The sequence below is a fragment of the Furipterus horrens genome, unplaced genomic scaffold (assembly GCF_987537825.1).
Source record: "Furipterus horrens unplaced genomic scaffold, mFurHor1.1.pri manual_scaffold_3, whole genome shotgun sequence".
Classification (NCBI taxonomy): domain Eukaryota; kingdom Metazoa; phylum Chordata; class Mammalia; order Chiroptera; family Furipteridae; genus Furipterus; species Furipterus horrens.
In genome coordinates this window covers 156,120,579-156,132,644 of record NW_028327173.1, presented here as the reverse complement: position 1 = coordinate 156,132,644, position 12,066 = coordinate 156,120,579, and positions in this window count along the sequence as shown.

Here is a 12,066-nt window from a genome sequence, read left to right as displayed (position 1 = left end):
TCACACTGGATGTATATTATGACATGGTTTAACTCATATATGCTCCAGATTGGCATACACAGACTTTTTCATAGTTATCACTTTCCCTAAACACTCACTCAGACTTCAGTAGCTCTCTAGGACCTATGTCTCCATGAAAACACTAAAAATAAAAATTCTGAATTCATGTCTTACACCATCACCAAGAGTACTCTGCCATCTCATTTCAGGAGCATTCTAATGGTTCCGTGTGACCAGAAAGCTGCCTCCTGATTCCCAGCTCCCTCTGAACAGGGTCATCCCCTTTGTTGCTGAACTTCATAATTTGCATACTCCTTTTCTGTGGTGTTGATCACATAAAGCTTTGCTATTTGTATTTGTGTCTTTCTCTCTAGTTGTTTCATAAAGCTCCTTAAAGGCAGAGAGAATATTCTTAGTGTCCTTCCTACCTGCCCCCATCCCGCCCCACTCATCCTGGAATCCTAAACCCATGCTTTGTGCTTAGTTGGAGTTCAGGGTTCTAGAAAAGTTAATGAATGAATCATAAACAGAATGTGGGTTATTTTCCCCACAAAATGCATCACCTGTCCTTTCCCACATTGAAAGCCCTAGTCTCTTCTCTACCCACTCCTACTGGCTCCCTATAGTTTCTCCCCATCTGTCTGGCATTTCCCTCCACCTCTATAATGCTTTCCAATCTGCTGCAACCCTGGCACCTGCACCATCACTCCCGCTTCTGACTCATTCTTAAAGTTTTTTAGTCAGGCTAGTTCCAGAGTTCAGCACTCTTTTATTTGGAAAACTGTCTTAGCATTGCCGGTTTCTCCAGTCCTGGGAACACTGACTCCCCACTCTCCAACCCATGGTATCTCTACAAGAAAGAAAGCCTTATGAAGTCTCCCTCAACAAAAGAGTTGGTTGTCTCAGAACCAAAAGAAGCTGTGTGCTGTGCCCAATTCGCCCCCTACAATGTCCCTTGAAATTGAGGAATGCAATATGGTCTCTCTCTGGGTTCTTTCCTTGTATCATCTATTTTTTTTTTTTTTTTTGCACATAGCCAAAATGTTGCAGCTATCTCCCATTATTTCTAAACGTAAGTGTTTGCCAGAAATAGTTGCTTGTGTAATGTGTACGCTGTTATTTTTCATGCAAAAAGAAATTCTTTTTTTTTTTTTTTTGCTTTGGTTACTACTTGACAAATATTCCTGGTGATAGTAATCCTAAATCTTAACTCTGCCTGGCACAGTTCTCTGGGTGCTTTCACTACCCACTATCTTCACTACTGATCACATCATCCTCTGAATAGCAGGAGGGCAGGGATCATTAGCCCCCCTTTTCAGATGTACAGTCTGTGGCTGGGAGAGAGATTCTGTGATTTGCCTAAACTGCCATGGTTTGTAAATGGTTGTGGTGGGTGGAGGCGGGAGTGGTTAACCCACAGCCTCCTAAGACTTCCCCACTTTCTCAAGCTTTTGTCAACTTCGTCATGACCAGCATTGGCAGCAGCCAACTTTGGTCCCTTTGACATTTAGTCATCCACTTAAGTTGCCTCCCCTGTCTTCCTGGATTTAAACTTTCCATTGAATAAATCAGATTTACATTTTAGAGAGAAAACAACTCCTATAGTCCTACTAGTTTTTGCAGATCTTTGTAACAATTTCAGCAGGCAGCCAACAGATATACATTGAGCACTGGCTTGTTAGCCCTTCTGCTAGACATGGGGAGAGGGACACAGGCTGGAAGACTCTGGGGGATGGGGTGGTGGAGTGAGGGGGGCCTGGAATCCAGCCCAAGCTCCATTGAAGGGGTACCTTTTTCAAAGTTAATCTCCCAGAGGTGGAGGCTCTTTCTAAATCACACAAATGAGCTGCATAGACTCATAGGATCCAGCCAGGCAGGGGCTGGAGGAGAGAGTCAGGATAGTTTACAATCTCACCCGAGAGTCACGCAGCTGGGTGACACTGGCATAGAGACATACTAGAGCTGTCACCGAGGATGCACGCCAAGTGCTAACTATGGTTGGGGGTAATAAAAGAAAAACAAAGGTGGGAGAGGTGACTGTGGGCTGGGGTATCTGGAAAGCTTTGTGGAGAAGAGATAGTGATTTGGAAAGCATGTAGTCCTAGCTAACGGGAAGGAAACGTAGTCCCATCTCCTGGCAGGGCCTGAGAATCCTATTAAATGATTGCTCAAGGAGCTTCCAGGCCTTTGGAAGTAGGGCAGCTATAAAATGTTAGCTACCCCAGTACAAAGGAGAGGAGAGGGAAGAAAGCAAGAGGCAGTACAAAGGATAAGAGCATGCTTCTGAGCCACAGTAGCTAAGTAGCTCAGGTGAGCTACTGCTAGTTTCTAGACTTCAATATTAGTAATATATATCTCCTAGACTTGCTATGAAGATTAAATGAGACTATTATCTACAAAGTGCTCAGAACAGTGCCTGACACACTGTAAGTGCTCAATAAGTGTTAGCAATTGTTATGTTCACACAGCCATGTATGCATGTGTGTCATGTTACTAATATATACACATCTGTGCACACAAAAATGCCTACTGTGATCCACAAGTAGTGTTAGCATCTATAGATTGGGAGTTGATATATTCTCAGAGACACCATGAAAGGTCAGGGAAAGAGGACTTGACCTTCATGCGTTGCTGCTGTTTTTACATGGTTTACAACTTTGGGATAACATTAGAGGAAAATATTGCAATGAAAATGGTGCTGTTTGGGACTGACCTTGATTCCCTGGGCTCAGGCGCTGGAGCACAGTGTCTTAGAAGCCAAGGCCTGTTTGGATTCCTCACGTCATGGCATGAAGGCAAAACTTCTGTTGGTTCCAACCCAAGAGCTAACAATAGTCCCTTGAGATGCACCCTTCCCAGAAGGGCCTGTGGTTCAGGCCCTGGAAATCAGAGAATACCAGTTTCATTGCTGAAGGGAATTTCTGGAGTGGCTCTCTTTACCCTTAGAGGATCATCACCTGCTCTGCCCCACCCCGGAATGAAGGGCTCACAGAGGCCTGCTATAATGTCTATCCCAAAGTGCAGTAAGTTGGGGCCATCACCCCAAGTTCGAAACTTAGTGAAATCGAGACTTTGGGGAAAGGTACTTGATCTCTCCATATCTATAAAATGGATATAAGAATAAAATGCTCATGGGACTGTGAAGGTTAAGCTGTAATAAGGCTAAAGGTTGGCACTGAGTAAAAGGCAGTTATTAAGAGCTAAGACCACTGTTTTGATGCTACAGGCAGCACTTGATACTCACATACGATAAAGTGACCATACAATCTATTGTCTAAATCCTGGGGCATTTTTGAGAGTAAAGGGAGTGCTATTATTAATAACAGTGTTGGGACAACAGGCCCAAACTGGGACCGTCTTGGGTAAACCGGTCTGTGATTCTTACCCATCCTCACTGCTCATCTCCAAGGCCATCTGACTATACCTCTGTCTTCAAACATAGTTCTTAGTGAAATATTCTTCTCCTTCTTGACGCCTTTGTCTTCTGAAGGGTATTTATTTAGCTATCACTTACTGGGGAATAAACACACGTTAGCCATTGTGCTTGGTGCTTCAAATAAATGAGCTCCAAAATCCTTAACCACCGTGGGAGGTAGGTGCCACATCTGTTTACACAGCTATGGAACTTGAGACTCAGGGAAGTTACATAACTTGACCAACCAAGGTTACAGGCCTTGTAATAGGTTAAAGTCTATGACCCTTAATGGATCAGATGTGTAGAGGTGAGTTCCCCATGATTTATGTGGGGCCCTCATTCCCACCCCTCACCTGCTGGACTTACAGGGTGGGTGCCAAAGTCTCCATTTACTATTATACACTAATTCCCAAACACTCAGATCAGAGCACTGGGCTGCTATTTAATTTTCACAGATATGGGGGCTTCATAAATATAGGTTATTAAACTTGCTCTTGGTTGCTTTGTAAATGGTATCCTGTGCAGTTTTCACAGGAAGATTGCATATCCAAGCTGGCAGCAGATTTTATCCTTATTTTTCCCATTTTAGATATTCCCTTACCCACTAAGTGTCTGTGGATAGAAAACATTAACTCTGAAAGTCTGCTTCTCAGTGAGCAAAGCTAGGTCTCCTATAGAACTGGGAATGACACTCAGAATTCAGCTAAATTATTTGGGCAACTTCGTCATTTCTGGGGCCATAATTTTCAGGACCATAGTTCTTCTAATGGTATGTAAGAAAATGCCTGCTTCCTGCAGCACTGGCCTGCGTGTAGAAAGAGCTTTCTGGCAAGCACATTATTCATCCATCATTACAGAGCCTGTCACCTCCAGGGTGCTAGCTCAGAAGTAACCTCATTGCATACATCATTTCCTAGCAAGTGCAAAGTTTCCTCTGCACTTGCTGGCTAATTTCTTAGGATCACTGATAAAAGCTTCCATGTATAACTTGGGATCAACAGCAAGCAAGTGACAATTTTTATCTCAGCTAAACTTGGGCTTTAGGGACAGTTTCCATCAGGGAGTTAAGGGCTTCCAAACTTTCAACAGTGGCATTGATGCCGGTCCCGAGGAGTGGGAACACCAGTAAGCTTCCCTCCCCACCCATTTGCAAGTATAATACACTGAAAATAAATCTTATTCTCAAATATCCTGTTGAGTAAATATTCCTTTGGGGTTTTTATGTGGATAAGTGACCCTCTTTTTGTTCCATGTCGTGAGTGACTTACATGAGAAATGGTGGAAGTCAATTCAGATGAGCCCACCTGCAAGTGGGGCCAGTCCCTCACTTCATTCCCCTCACAGGTCAATAAGCCACGTGAAAATGTACAGCCCAGCTAGTCCACACAGCCTCAGCACATGTAACGTCTGCCCCAAATTACTGGAATAATGCCTGCATTAATTTGGAAAGAGGGAGTTTTCCCACTTTAGGTAAGAGCATTTTCTTCCTAACCATCCAAGTCTCTGTACACAATCTTCTCGCTTGCTGGAATAAATCACCCCTTTGACCTTCCTTCTGAAAAAAACACATACTATTTTTAAGAGTCAGTTTAAGGGGGCACCTAACCTCATCTGGAAGAGATTTTCTGTTACATACTCCTGTAGGACCCTGCAGGCTCCTTTTGATAAACTCATCTAATTTTTGTACTTACTACTACTGGGTCATGAGCTCGAGGGACAGGGCCTGCTGGCTGTGCTCCTCCAATACCATCCCCTGGCGTGGCGCCTAGCACAGAGGTCCTCGGCGTAAGAGTGGAGTACTTCACCCTGTGGGAGAATGTGTCTGATCCACTGGCTGGGGAATGCTTCCCTGAGGCTGAAGATGCTTTTTCTCTTGCTTCCAAGGATTTCACTTTCAACTTCAAGGACTGTTCACTTTTGCTTTGCTCCTAAAATCCAGAGAAATTAGAAAGGAACTCAAGCAAAATTGCCTGCCATTTATGTCACATTACAGTTTATATAGATAGTTCATCTAAGTTGTCTCAAGACAAGGAAGTTTCTATTATCTCCATGTTACTGGCAAGGAAACTGAAGAGTCAGAGTGGTGCAGTAACTTGCCCAAGTCACACAGTATGGCCTAGAGATGTAAGTGAGTTATTCCCCATTATGATACAACTATAAGATCATAAAAACTATAACAAGGCTGACTACATCTTACTTCCAAGTTCTAATTGGTCATAGATCATTCGAGCCTTTTTCAGACATCATTTATTAAGGACTCACCCATTGCCTCTTTGTAAGGTTACCCTCCTTACAGAAATTTTGATTATTTTATTGGAATGCTCATGCCTGGCCAAAATCACCCATGTTCCCTATTTCACCCATTCTTTGAGAAGTCATTTTTATGTGCATGCCTTTCTGCTTGCTTTTTTCCCTCCGGCTGAGCCACTAACCTCCACATCTAATCTATATTTACTCTTCTGAGTTTCCAAGTATCTCTTTGTTATCTCCTGAAGCCTCCTGTGTTTATCATGTCCAACTCCAGAGTGCTCCTTAAGTAAGGTCTGGAGACCTCTGATGCATCTCTGATGTCAGCGATACTGCTTTATTGTCACAGGGTCTTTCCTCGGAGTTGCCTGACTGATAAGCAATAACTACATCAGACATTCAGGCCAACAAATATGTGACTCTCCCAAGCAGCCTAATCACTCACTTCAGTGACATTACCAAAATATCACCAGAGCTCCTTCTTTGGAATTGCTTTCAGGAATCTGTGGAACCTCACTTTTAACATTCTTAGTAAACTTCTGGTTCAAGATAGTGGAGGAAGCACAGGCTGCATTACAACCTTTGTCACCCCCAAATCTCCCCAATTAATAGGAAAGATACTTTTAAAATCCACAACCAAACCATAAAATAAGAAAGAGAGTCCCACTTGGGCCAGAAATTCTGGAAGTATAAAAACCTGATGGGATCAACCCGATAAAGGAAACAAATCGAAATACACAAAGGAGATGAGGGTGTCCCTACAAAGGCAGGGAAAACCCTGAGAAAGCTCTTCACCTAGAGAAATGGATTTATAAGAGGAGAAAACCAGGGACAACCAGCAGACTGGGGAACTCATTTCAGGAGTTCCTGCACATCTTCTTTCCCCTTACCAAGCAGCAACTAAAGTGGGGCTCTGTACACCTAAGCCCAGAAGCCGAACTGCTAAGATATTTGGACTAGTGGGATGTTCCACACCTTCCTCACTCTTCCTAGAAACAGACTGCAGTGTAGCCTGCAGCAAAATATCCTGCCTTTTCTCACTGTCCTCCAAAAGGTGAGCAAACAGAAGCAGCCAGCTGACTAACAGGAAATTTCAGCCCCTAAAATTAGCATATAACTAAGACCAAACATTTGGTTAATGCCCACACCACAGAAGGAAGTCACAAACTATCAGGAAACAGAAGAGTTTATACCTGAGGAAAGAGATGTGCTAATCAATCAAAATAAAGACAATAGAATATGTTGAATTAATAGTCTTAGAGATACCGGCAGACACCACATCCATAAAAAAATTAACAGATAATAAACATTAATAGTTTTATTTCTGAAATAAAAATCTGCATGGAAGAACTGAAAAACCAAGTGAATAGCAGTTGAAGAGCTGGAAGATTCAACCAAGGAATTATCTCAGAATGCAGTACAAAAAGACAAAAGATATAGAAAATATGAAAGAACAGGTAAGAAAAATGAAGGATGGATCTGTAGGACTCAACATTTATCTAATTGGTATAAGAAGCAAAAATAGTGAGCATGGAAGGGAGGCAATATTTAAAGAAAGATTAGCCAAGAATATCCCAGAACTGAAGAGGACCACCAAAGTTCTCAGAGTACAAAAGAATCACACACAGATATCTCAGTGTGGCCAATTTTGTCACCCACCAAACACAGGCTTGATTTGTGAAGCAGCGAAAGCTCTTTTGAAGCCAAGTGTGGCAGAAAAGATGAATGATCAAACTCAGTTCTTATTGACAATGAAATGTAAGTTAAATTAGATGTAAATTTAAAGTATTTTGCAAGGCTCTACTATTAGCACCCACATAAGCAGTTTAGCTAGTAGAATTTTCTATTTTCTCAAGCCTTCCAAGTTTCTTTGTATGGGAGTACATATATGCTAGTTTCCTAGCATAGAAATACATGACCAAACTAAAAGCCAGGGTGTCAACTAAGAGAACAATGCCATATCTTCCCTCAGCACCCCTACCCCTACAAACGATTCCACCAGTAGACAGTAATATTTTCCGGCATGAATCCAGCTTCTTCAGTCTCATTATCCTCAACCACCTTACTCATTCCAACCTCCAAGCATTTACAAAGCCCCTCCTCTACTCACCATAAAAATCCCAACATTTCCACTTATAGATGAGATCATACAGTATTTATCTTTTACTGCCTAGCTTATTTCACTTAGCATAATACTCTTCGTTTCCATAAGGAAAAAACTGACAGTGACCAGAGGGGAAGCGGGGAAAGAAATGAAAGGGTCTAGTCAAGGAACTACTATAAAGGACCCATGGACATGGACAACAGGGTGGGGATTGACAATGGGAGCAGGGAGGTTCGGCAGGGGAGAGCAATGGGGGGAAAAATTGGGACAACTGTAAATGAACAACAGTTTTAAAAATCCCAACATTTCAAAGCGCAGGACAAGCCGCCACCTTTCACACAAAGCTTTCTTTGGCCACATCTCAATGCTAATATTTCTTTGTACTTGTCAAGAATATCATGCTTATATTAGGTTTTTTTTTTTTTTTTTTCTTCTATGAGAGTGCAGGCTCTCATAGAGCTGAGCGAGTGCCAAACATTTCTTTTGTGCTGTCCAGGCACCTGTTAAAATGAAAACATCCCCAGGAGGGAGAACAAGTTGAAAGATTATCTCCAGAGACTACTTTGGTGAACTGGATCTCCTTTACTGGGGAGAAGAAAAAGAGTTGACAGAAAATGTGGGGAAATGACACAGAAAAGGAAAAGGGAGCAAAGAGGAGCACTGGAGGCAAATGTCAGTTATTCCACAATTCTGTTCAGGCCACCACAGCATCTCCCACATGACAAAAGGGTCATAGAGTTACTGACCTCCAGGCCACCAAGGGAGCTTAGAGATGGACTTATTCCCTGGCACCCTCAGAGTACCCAAGAGAGGCAAGGTGACCTGCCCAAAAGCACACAGTCTACAGTGGCTGCCGAGGACATTACTCCAGTCCAGAGGCTGTCCCTTATTACCTGTGCTCTAACAATTTTTTAAGTATATTTTTTATTTCAATATTTTTCCCCTTTGTTCCCCTCTTCCCAGTACCCCCCTTCCCTCCAGCAATCCCACACCCCCTAGTTCATGTCCATGGGTCATGCATATAAGTTCTTTGGCTTCACCCTTTCCTATGTTATTCTTAACTTTCCCCTGTCTATTTTGTATCAACTGATTATGCTTCTTAATCCCTGCACCATATCCCCATTTCTCCCCCATCCCCCTCCCAGCTGATAACCCTCCAAATGATCCCCATACCTATGATTCTGTTCCTATTCTGGTTTGCTTAGTTGGATTTTGTTTTTATTTTTTAGATTCAGTTGTTGATAGTTGTGAGTTTGTTGTCATTTTAGTGTTCATAGTTTTGATCTTCTTTTTCTTAAGTAAGTCCCTTTGACATTTCATATAATAATGGCTTGGTGATGATGAACTCCTTTAGCTTTACCTTGTCTGGGAAGCATGTCATCTGCCCTTCGATTCCAAATGATAGCCTTGCTGGATAGAGTAATCCTGGTTGCAGGTTGCCTTTCATCACATTGAATACTGCTTGCCAGTCCCTTCCTATCTGCAAAGCGTCCTCTGAGAAATCAGCTGATAGTCCTATAGGAACCCCCCTGTAGGCAACTCTCCGCCTCTCTCTTGCTGTCCCCAGGACTCTGTCTTTATCTTTCACCTTTGGCATCTCAATCATGATGCATCCTGGTGTGGTCATCTCTGGGTCCAGCTCGCCAGGGACCCTCTGTGCTTCCCGGACCGGTATGTCCATCTCCCCCACAAAATTTGGGAAGTTTTCCTCATTTTTTTCAATTCTTGCTTCCTTATTCTGCACTGGTTGACTGTTTTATTTATTTATTTTTTCCTTATGTTCCAAATCATTGATTTGAACCCTGGTTTTCTTTTCTTTACCATTGATTTTGTGTGGATTTTCCTTCATTTCTCTTAGCATAGCGTTCACTTCTTCTCTTATGTATCTGCCATATTCAAGCATATCTGTCAAGCCTGTGAGCATCTTTAGCACCAGTGTTTTGAATTCTGTGTCTGTTAGGTTGTCTATCTCTTCATCTGTTAGGTTGGCTATCTCCTCGTTGCTTAGTTCTCCCACTGGAACCTTGATCCATTTCCCCTTTTGGGCCATACTTCTGTCTCCTCATTCTGACAGGCTCCTGTGTTTGTTTGCCTCCATGTCCCAGGCAGGAGCTGTCGCTCCAGTTATGTTGTAAGGAATGGAGCCTTAGGGATTCGTCAGTACAGGGCGACCTGCTTCACCACGCTATGGTGCTGTATGTGGGAGAGGGGTCTGAGAGGGAATAACGCCACCCGCCCAGCACTAGCCCCTCCTCCAGACACCTCTCCCACCCCCACATCGGACCGGCGCCCCTCCAGCTGCTTCCCTGGCTGTAGTTCCCAGAGTGGGTGGGCCTGTGGTTGCTCCAGGACTGTAGGGCCCTTCAAACAAGCAGACTCCACTGACAGACTGTCAGTTTATTCCTCCTCCCCAACCCCCACCGGTCTGCATAGTCAGAAGCAATGAGGCTTGATTTTCCCCAGTGCTGGGACCGTGAGCCACGAGGTCAGGTGAGGAGCTGGTAATGCTCCCCAGGTGTCCCTCCTGACCCTTCAAAATGTGTGACTGCGCTTTCCGCTGGCCTCCTGCTGCTGCCACTGCCACCACACTGCACCCTCCCCACCCCGGGTCCACCCCTCCTACCTGTCTGGATGAGTATTTCTTCTTTATATCCTTGTTTGCTGGACTTCCATGCAATTTGATCTCCTGGAACTTCTGGCCATCTCCAGTCTTGAGGCAGTTGCATTCCCTCTTAGCTGTGGAGGGAGACGCAGCACGTCTGTCTATGCCTCCATCTTGGCTAGAAGTCTCCCAACTCTAACAATTTTTATTCAACTCTTCTACATGCCAGATACCCTGATAAGACCCCAATGTGCTTTATTTCATTACCATGTTAAGAAACACTAGTAAGTTCCCCTAGTTTCTGATGAAGACACTGAGGTAGAGCTGTAGCAATGAACGCACAGTGACGGGGGCCCATGTGGACCCAGGAAAGCGAATGGCAAGGAGAGGGATGCAGGAGCTCTGTGAGTTTCACTTGCCAGTTCTTTTCTCTCTCAACTTGCAAAGTCTTAACTTGATACATGGTAAAATAATGCTGCTCCTTCAAGTCCTGCTCATAATGTTACCAGCCATCTGGTAGTGTGTGGGTTCTTGACTTTGCACAGGAAAAGATTTCACAGCAGGAGTCCGGGTGATTTTGAGAGCCTCTGTTAAGGCTGGGAGTGATGAAACAAGGAAGGGCTTAGGATAGAAGAAACAGGAGAGAGCTTAGGCGGGGCTGCTTTGGCTCACTAAAAATGTTACAGAAAAGAAGTAAGCCACAGTGGGGCTGCTGTCAGCTCTCTGAAAAGTCAGAGAAAAGGGGGCCTTGGAGACAGGGTCAGGGGGTAAGCCCCGGATGAGCTGCTTGCCCATTGCTCCCCTGGTTGCAGGTCCCATAGGGACTCTTTAGAATTTAGGAGGTGCAGGCCTGAAAGGGAAAAAGGCGTGGTCCTACTCCCGGGAGGGAGAGTGTGTCCTGGGTCCTTAGTCTTGAGAGTTTTAAAGGCTGGGAGTTAGGAGAGGTTTTAGGGTTTGATCTCAATAGAATATTCATCAGCTTTACTATGCTGATGCACCAAAATGAGATTTATTCCTTTAACTTCATTGGTCCTTGGTTGTGTTTGGCACAAATGGCACTAATAAGATTTCTACTATCTATCACCCTGAGTAGGGTGATTTAAATTATTTGCCCTCTGATAAGGAAGGAGAAGTGTAAACCATTTACTCTTAAGTGTCTTGGGTTGCAGAAGCTAGGATTTTGCCATTTACTAGATGGCTATAAACTGCTTTGCCATTGAACTGTCTGTCCTGTTCCCCTATTCCACTTGCCCTGGTTTACTAGCCTCTCAATTAAGTCATACCCAACTTTCCCAGGGCAATGATTTTCTCCTCTCCCCTCATGTTTGTTTATACTTCTGGTTGAACACTTGTAATTTGACTTATATTAATAGTAATATGGGTGGCCCTGTCTTGTCCAAATTAACTCCTTGAGGGCAAGGACCTCATTTTGTTCATTGCTATATTTCAAGAGCCTGGAACAGTGGCTAGGATGTTGAAGATATCATATTTGTGCAGTGAACACAATAGCGTACACACGCATGTGCTCTCAATGAGGTGGGGCCCTCCATGGCAGAAGCCCAGGGATCCTGTGAGCTTAATGTCCACTGAGCCTTAATGCGTGTGGCTAGGGACAGTGTCAGTGTGAGGAAGGCCGCAGATGGGACCTCAGGGTATTAGACATGCCCCTTACTCTCCCTTTAAATCTTTCTCACTGGT